The sequence below is a fragment of the Malus sylvestris genome, chromosome 6, assembly GCF_916048215.2.
Source record: "Malus sylvestris chromosome 6, drMalSylv7.2, whole genome shotgun sequence".
NCBI classification, from domain to species: Eukaryota; Viridiplantae; Streptophyta; class Magnoliopsida; order Rosales; family Rosaceae; genus Malus; species Malus sylvestris.
Genome location: NC_062265.1, coordinates 16,838,354 through 16,846,953, shown reverse-complemented (window position 1 = coordinate 16,846,953; position 8,600 = coordinate 16,838,354). Strand labels below are relative to the sequence as shown.

At 38.5% G+C, this 8,600-nt stretch overlaps 2 long non-coding RNA genes across 3 annotated transcripts; both read right to left on the bottom strand.

The window, feature by feature from the left end:
- Positions 1 to 510: 510 nt before the first annotated feature.
- LOC126625117 (uncharacterized) lies at positions 511 to 2,293 on the bottom strand. 2 transcript variants are annotated; one of them, XR_007624336.1, is made up of 3 exons: positions 1,395 to 2,293; positions 1,155 to 1,307; positions 511 to 1,040 (listed from the first exon to the last, which is right to left on the bottom strand). It is a non-coding gene; the product is annotated as an uncharacterized LOC126625117 (long non-coding RNA). The 2 variants fall into 2 exon arrangements; XR_007624337.1 differs by having other exon boundaries at positions 1,173 to 1,307; positions 1,395 to 2,289.
- Positions 2,294 to 4,060: 1,767 nt separating this feature from the next.
- LOC126625118 (uncharacterized) lies at positions 4,061 to 5,853 on the bottom strand. The gene is made up of 2 exons (XR_007624338.1): positions 5,691 to 5,853; positions 4,061 to 4,218 (listed from the first exon to the last, which is right to left on the bottom strand). It is a non-coding gene; the product is annotated as an uncharacterized LOC126625118 (long non-coding RNA).
- Between the last annotated feature and the right edge of the window lie 2,747 nt (positions 5,854 to 8,600).

Here is an 8,600-nt window from a genome sequence, read left to right as displayed (position 1 = left end):
CAGGACGCATGGGTAGAAACCAAGATCCTATCCACTAGAATATTCAATCACATGTGCAAAAAAGTAAAATCCCTACACTACCAAAAAAAAACACAACCAAAGGAAAGAACTTTGTCGGCTAAAACCTTCAGTCGTCACTACATAGTTTAACCGTCGGAGGTTCGTCGAAAAAGAATAGTCAGTCAAAACCTAACGACCGAAACTTAAACTACGAATACAAATTTTCTCGGCCAAATATACGTTAAACCAATGAATGCAATTGTTGGGCGAATATGCGTTGACTGAATTAAGCCAATAGAAGCAACTCAAAAAATAGTATCTCATCGGCTAGCACATAATTAAAAAATGTAAAGAGATTGATCTGACGGCCTAGTCGTCGGGCAAACTCTACAAAACTAAACTTGAAATTCTGTTAAACTTCTGCTCGACAAAAAGTCTGTCGGCCTATTTTTTAAATTAAAAAATATGTTAAAAACACAGTTTATATTAAATTATTTATTTAATTCTAAATTTTAAAAACAATAATTATAATAAATAAATAAAAGTAATGATATTTACAACTAAAATAGAATTGTTCATACTATTATATTACCAAGACTAAATTAAAAAAACGTAAACTATTATGGTGGTTGCCGGGGCGATTGGCGAAATGGCTACAAAAGCTCGGTTGGGAGCTTGGGAATCCTGATGACAGAAGCTAACAAGGACTGGGCCACGACAGCGATGTACAAGTGCATTAATTCTCGATCTTTTACAACAGCATGTGTCAAGCGCTCACCTTTTTCCCTTTGGCATGCCAACTCTGTCTACAATTGCTTAAGTCTGGAATCAATCTCGGTCGATAGATTAGAGCTAGCTGAAGATGAAAACCTTCTGACTTCCTGAATCCGACCTATTCCTAGGCCGCAAACCTCCTTGCCTTTCCTTCACCCAACCCCATCCATGAGCAAATAAAGAGACAGCTCTGAATTAGGTGTCAGCTCTTCCATAGGCACATCCAATTGTTGCTAGGAAAGGTTGGCTAGGTACTCATCCTTCTTCTGAATCATAGAACCCCACAAAAAAAAGGGAAATAAAGTAAGATTATCGATAATAATTTAAACCTTATTTATTGTAATGAAATTTACAATTTAAACATAGAAATGAATATTTACATCAATTCCATTCACAACCTCGTTGCCCCAAACCACCACCTGCGGGAAATGCTCCTCAGCCGCTTGCCGTTTCTCTACCCAATAAGATAGGTGTCGAGAACGAAGTGGTGAAAGTACGACTTCTTCTCCTAGTTACCTATATGTGCCGCCAATCTTTTATGTCCATTAAAATATATTAATTTAAATTAAATAAAAGTATAAAAATTGAGCTTAAATTAAATATAAAAAAAATTTGATTACCTGATATTTTTTACGCTAAAAATTAGTGCACAACCACTGCCACTCAGCAACTATCTTCACAAACTCTTGGGGTGGTTCTATTCTGTAAGAGTTACTTCAGGCATAGGAAAACTTTCGTAACACTCTTGTAGCTTGTATCTCCACTCCTTATATCAACCGCTCTACACCCAGTCTGTGTAAGCAAAAAAAAAGCTTTGTCCCGCTCATTCCACTTGAAGTTGGCCTGAAATATCCAAAAAAAAAAAAAGAGGTTTCGTTTAAAACCACATAAAATAAGTTAATGGAAAACAAATATTAAAGTAAGAAAGTTATTGTATAATTATGGAAATCTCTCGGTTCATCTTGGCACGAATCGGGTCCTTGTGCGTCTTCCATGAATTGGCATCCAGGGGGCATTTGGTGCGGATGAGGCCACCACAATCATGAGTCAACAAACTATTAACTTTAGCACTCGTTCGGCAGTACTTGGGGAAGTATACAACTCGGAACCTCTTATGTGTGACCAAAATGATCTGGTTGGTCGCCAACCCTAGACAAATCCTCTAAGATCTTTTACTCCTCAGGCCGGTGGGGAGGTTTCCATTCCCCTCATCCTCCACAGTCGCTGAATTGGCCTCTGCGTTGCCCGGAAAAGGTTGGGATGAGGGCGGGGGCAAGTGTTGGCATAGGCTGGTGCCAATTGCTATTGTGGAGCCGCCTAGCAGATCTAACGACCTAGGTTAATGACAGAGACGTACGCGCGCCGACAACTAACTCTGTAGTGTCCGTTTGAGTCTTGTTGGCCGCTAAGGTGGCACTAGGGCTGACTGCTCACTTTGAGCAGAGGTGGAAGCAGAATGGCGACCACTCGTGATCAAACACGAAGATATTTGTGGAAAAGATCACATAATTTCCAAAATTTGCTAAAATTTCCTAAAAGTTAACAATTTCTAAAATTGAAGATTTCAAAAAAAAATCTAAAATTCCACAGAATTTCTAATGTATTTCAAAAGTATCACATATTTCTAGAATTGCCTAAAATTTCAAACAATTTCTAAAATTGCCTATCATTTCAAGTAATTACTAAATTTCCTAGCATTACAAATAATTTCTAAAATTGGCTAGCATTTCAAAACTTTCCTAAAATTTTATAAAACCTCCTAAAATTTCATAAAACCTCCTAAATTTCCAAAAATTTCAAAAGTTTCACCATCACCCACCCCACCACCACCACTACCCATGGCCACACCAGCATCATCATTCTCACTCACCACCACCATTTCCCCGTGGCCAATACCCACGCGCCCTCACCCTCACCACTATACAGGTCCTCATACCCACCCTACCCCACCATACACGTCCCCGTACCCACCTCATCCCACTGTACGAGTCCCTGTACCCATCCCACTCCACAAATCACAAAATATTTCAAATCAAATCACACAATAAACAATCACAATTTCAATTGAAATCCTAACATAATCAATCCACTAATCACAATCTCTTAACAATCCTCACAACTTCGAAATGAAAAATAAAAAATAAACACTAGGGGGAGAGAGAGAGACTTCCAATTGTTAGGAATAAGGTAGAGAGAGGATTTGAGAGAGAGATTACTGAGAGAGAGAGAGAGGGAGAGAGAGCTTGTAGAGACTTTGCAGGAAGAAGAAAGAAGAAGGTTCTGGGGTTATAACTTTTTAAACATTTGCCCAACAAAAGGTTCTTCGAGCAAAGGTTTTAAAAATTTTGACACGTGTTCAAGACCTAACATTTCGTTGGGGCAAACATAAAAACTCCATTAGGCTACATTACCAGAAATATTTAAATTGTTGAAACAAAAATGGGGAGAAACCAGTTTCGTAGAACGCATGCCCTCTTGTAAGGAATGGATTCCAAAACACTTAAGAGTTTATTATATGTTTTTGTTATATCCACTATTTTAAATATTTTAAATTCATGATCAGGTTTGTTCATCTTATTCTTCTACATTTGAAGATTGTATTTGTAAAAAAATGAACAAAATCGAAGCTAAAATGACTGTTAGATTGTGAATTTTAGTTTCTAACTATCGAATGTTTTCATCGTGTTACCTAATCTACAACATTTTTTATTTGGGTCATTTTTGGCATAAAAGATCTCGAAGTATTTGCAAACATATTTGACGGTTAGATCGTGGAAACTAGTTTCATAGAATGTGTGCCCCTTGTAAAGAATTGCTTCCAAAACACTTTTGTCCTATACTTTCATTAAGTATAATGTAAGTTTTTGTTGTATCCACTATTTTAAATTTATGATCAAGTTCATTCATCTTATTCTTCTACAGTTGTAAATTTTAGTTTCTAACCGTCAAATAATTTTGTCATGCTACCTAATCTCCCAACGGCTTTTTTGGGTGATTTTTGGTGTAGGAGATCTCGAATTATATGCAAACATGTTTAACGATTGGATGATGGAAACTAGTTTCATAGAATGCCCCCTTGTAAAGAATGGATTCCAAAACAAGAATATTCTTTACTTCCATGAAGTATAATGACACACCCCGACCGAAGTTGAGACGTGCTGGCCGTCACGTGAGAATGACGTAACCATGTGCGCAAAGCGGAAGCGATAAAGAGTAATGGAATATACAAACAATTTAAAACCAAGCAACTAACAATCCCAATTAAGAAAGGATGATAGTGGGAGTGTAAGTGTATAATTACACTTTCAGAGCAATAAGAAAGTCTAGTCGCAGTCAATTAGGACAATTACTAAGATACAACACCCGAAGGTGAATCCTACTTTTTCGGATTCTGTCAGAACACCGTTGGATTCCTCATGGCCACCCAACTCTGTTACCTAAAACCTGGAGGGGCAAAAAACAAAGTTGAGTGGGTCAGTAAAAACATACTTACACGAAAACCTTATTTTTTTTCTTTGAATATACTAACCCCTCGCCGTAAAACAAGTATATAGTTACTTTCCCAAAAAATAAAATACATAAATATGTATATATCTCAAATCATGCTCAATAAATCAAGATTCACATTGTATATATATATATGCCATGCTCAATAATCATAAAAATACCAAAAGTAAGCCAGATGATGCAATTCACAATAACCATCTACTAGCCGAAGTCACTTAACGTGATCTATACGGCAAAATCTAGAGCTCATCTCAATCACAACATCAATCTTATCTCATCATATAAACCATCATGTATATACGTCACATATCTCATCATATCAATCATCATGTATATACATATCTGTACACGAGTCGGAACCACCTCGCGTGGTCTAACCGTCAAGACTGGGTTTAAAATAATAATACGCTCTAGTGCTACGATCACGTGAAGATTATGCGAATAATCATAGGTCACCTACGAGTCGGACCCACTCAAAGTGGTCTATACGACAGGACTGTGCACCTAACTTGGATCCAAGATAAGCGTGTGGTGTGGGAGGTGAACATCATGTGAAAGACTGTGCCCCTAACTCAGGGCAAAAGCACTAACATCGGGGTGCAGGTTAATGAGCTCCAATATACATCTCAACATCATCATCATCATATCTCATAACCATTACTAGCACAACACCTGTAGCTTACCTAGGCCTCCACAGCACCATGCAACAATATGCATAATTATGATAATGCATATGCTAAAATACGAGGCATATATGACATGGCATTTGAATCACATTTCCTTTAAATATGTTTTCTGGGAAAAACGTCAAGTAGATATATATATATATATATATATATATCTACTGAAAATAACTGCCCACTCACAGATATGCAGCTGGGTCATAACCCCCATGCCTAGCCTAGCTATGCTCGTCCTCCAGATAGGTCTCGCCTATAGGAGAAGTACTGAAATAACGTTATTTTAAAGTACATATACTAAACTATGTAATAACTTTTCATCCATAGCTCAAATTAGGTATATGAATATACCACAGTGACCTACACAACCTCAGGATCATCCATAAATTTTTAGAATATTTTTCTGACCTCCCATGCACCGGCATGGGCACGGCCCTACCCGCGGCCACCTGACAGGCATACTGACGGAGTCAGTTAACGCCGTCAGGAATATTCTGGGGAATATTCCATCAAATCCCAACGATAACAGTTAAAAGTAACTGACGGCGTCAGAATATTCCATCAGACTTGACGGAATATTCCGTTGTCTTCAACCTCTGAACTCCGGCAAGTCGCCGGTCACCGGAAAACCAGGAAAACTTCTAATCCTTATATCTTCGTCGTTTCTTAACCAAATTTAATGAAATTTGTACCCAAACAAAGCTTACAACATTTAGAATAAAATCATACCAATTTCAAGCTCCCAAAACCACTGGATCTTGCCTGAGAATCCCCGAACTTCCAGCCAAAACTTTAAACTTGCATATCTCGATATCCCGACGTCCAAAAACCTCCAATGAAGTACTCTAAGCCTCGTAAGGATCTCCTTAAACTCCCTGTGAGCTTGAAATTTCCAAAAACATAAGATTTAACGTTTGCATGAACAGTACCTCAAAATGGGGTTCGGATTTCACGAGTTTTCGAGGGTTTCCTTACCTGAAAATGGTACCTTTGAACTCATATGGTCCTCACGAACACAATGGTGTGCTTCACACCCTCAATCTATCACGTTTCAATGGGTTTTGGGTGTAGTCTGTACAAGAGAGAAGAAAAGAGAGAGAGAGAGTGAGTCTGAGAGAGAGAGAGAGAGAGTACGGGAGGGTGAGAGAGAGAAAGTGAGGTGTAGTGTGTGTGTGGTCCAAAAGTCACCAACCAATCACCACCCATTTCCTTAGTTCCAATTGGTCCCAAAAACTTAGGAATTTAACATATTAGTCCATTTCTAATCGCATGTCACACACAACACATCTCAACGCATAAGGTCATTTTAGTCTTTTCACATCAACAATAATTATTTCTCGGGACGGGTTGTCACATATAATGTAAGTTTTTGTTGTATCCACAATTTTAAATATTTTAAATTCATGGTTGGGTTCATTCAACTTATTCTTCTGTGATTGAGTTTGCAAAAAACAAAAAAAAACAAAAAACAAAAAACAAAAAAAAAAAAAAAAAAAAAAATGGAGCTAAAACGACTATTAAATCGCGAATTTTAGTTTCCAACTGTCGAACGATTTTGTCTCGTTACCGAACATCCCAATGTTTTTTTGCTAATTTTTAGCGTTAGAGATTTCAAAGTATATGCAAACATGTTTAATGGTTGGATCTTGGATTGAGACTTTTCCAGAATAGTGGATTTTAGTGATCTGAAAAAATGGAGGAAGAATGGGTATTTATTAAGTAGATGTGGAGATTAATCCAATGGTAGGGATTGAAGCAAAGATTAGGGTTTTGTTTTCACATGTTTGGATATGGGATCCCTCAAATGATGACAATTGGACTTCACTTATACTCATCACTACTCATGCATCATTAAGTACAATGTAGTATTTCGTGAAATAAAGCTTAGCCATGGGGTTTAGAACTTTAGAACCCAATACAAAAAAAATTGAGAAAAGAGAGAAATTTAAATGATATCAGCCAATGTTATGATACAAGACAAATCCGATTTTTCATTGCCTCATGCATTTGTTGGGGATTTTAAAACTCTTAGAGTTTATTTTATACTTTTGTTGGGGGACTTTTAGGTCAAGGTTGACTTGGGCCTTGAGAATGTCCTCTTGTCTCTCTTGGTTCGAATTCGTACCAAGTCCCGAAATATCTCAAAAGAGTTAGCTTGTCTTAGGAAGTACCTCGATAATATCAACGGCTTGAAGATAACATGATTGATCAAGATAATAACTTGCTTAAGTGAAGCATGGTGTGGAAGGTAGAAAATTACTTGTTTAACATGAGAAATAAGGGGTTTGCATGGTTGCATGGAATTCTTGGCTGGATGATTTGGGCTTTCCTAGGGTGATAGCAAGGCTTCTAATGGTTGGGATCTTTAATGGAGGTTGTGGGAATTACTAAGGTTGCATGGATGGTGATTCTTGAGGTTTGGAGTATGCTTCTAGGCTAAATGGAATCTAGGGTTTATTTCCTGGGTGGTTCTCTCTCCTTGCATTATCTTCTATCTCCCCCTTGCTCAATGGCTATATCCCTCATTTTGTAAATGAAGGGTTATTCTCTAGGCTTCAAAGGAATCTCCCTTTGTGGCTTTGTCTTCCCCTTCCTTTCTCCCTAGCCTTATTTTCCTTTTGGTGTAAGGTAGCTGCACTGTTGAAACCTGCAGTCTGCTTCTTTCCGCGATGCGACCTTCCCAAGCCAACCTTCTACATGCGTTACTTCTGGTAACGCGCCTCATGGCCCTCGCGCATTGGTTGTCTGTGCAAGCTATGAAGGGAAAGTCAACATTAAATGCCTGACTTGCTGGGTTTAGCATACAGTTAATGCAGGAATCTAGTTTAGTCTTAACAAATAGGGTTGGCTTGCTAGGGAAAGAGGTAAACCAGGCTAGTCCTATCTCAATGTTTGCCTACGTGAAATGCAAATGATATGGGCTTGGATCCTTGGGCCCCCAAGTAGCCCACTGTCTTCCATAACCCTGATTTCATGTAAGCCCTATAACCTTTCGTAACCATCCACACCACAACTCACTTGACAAGCCCTGAATATGTGACTTGGGCTTAGCATGCACAATGATTAGCATAAGGAAGCTTTGCATGATGAATAAGCATGAGCATGGTGAGATTTGTGTAAATATCTGGCTTAATTCCTGTAGCGTGGCATGTTTGTCAATATATTCCTGATCGATCCCGCACCTTGGCATGTGTTTGGGCTTGAGTGAAGGCTTCGCATGACAATTGGGCTTTGAGACTTGGTTGGATTGGTGTGTGACATTTTTGGGCCTCAACAACTTTCATTAAGTACAATGTAGTCCTTCGTAAAAAACAACTCAGCCATAGGGTTTAAAGCTTTGGAACCCATGATGGTGGCATCCTCTCCATGTTCTTCAACATGTAAGATATTCGAGTAACGTTTCCGTGACAATGTTATCCTCTCCATGCTCTTCTCGTACTTAGTTCTCTGATTTTTACCACCACTACTACTCCCTAGACCTCTATAACTGAAAATGTACCTCATTCCCCTAACTACCATGTAGGCCTAGGCACCGTCATCTTCTGGTTGTGAACTCAGGCCACCATAGCTATGCATTTTCTACAGCTTTTCGTGAATTACTTGGGGACTTCATGCAAAATGGTGCAAAGGTAGGGTTCA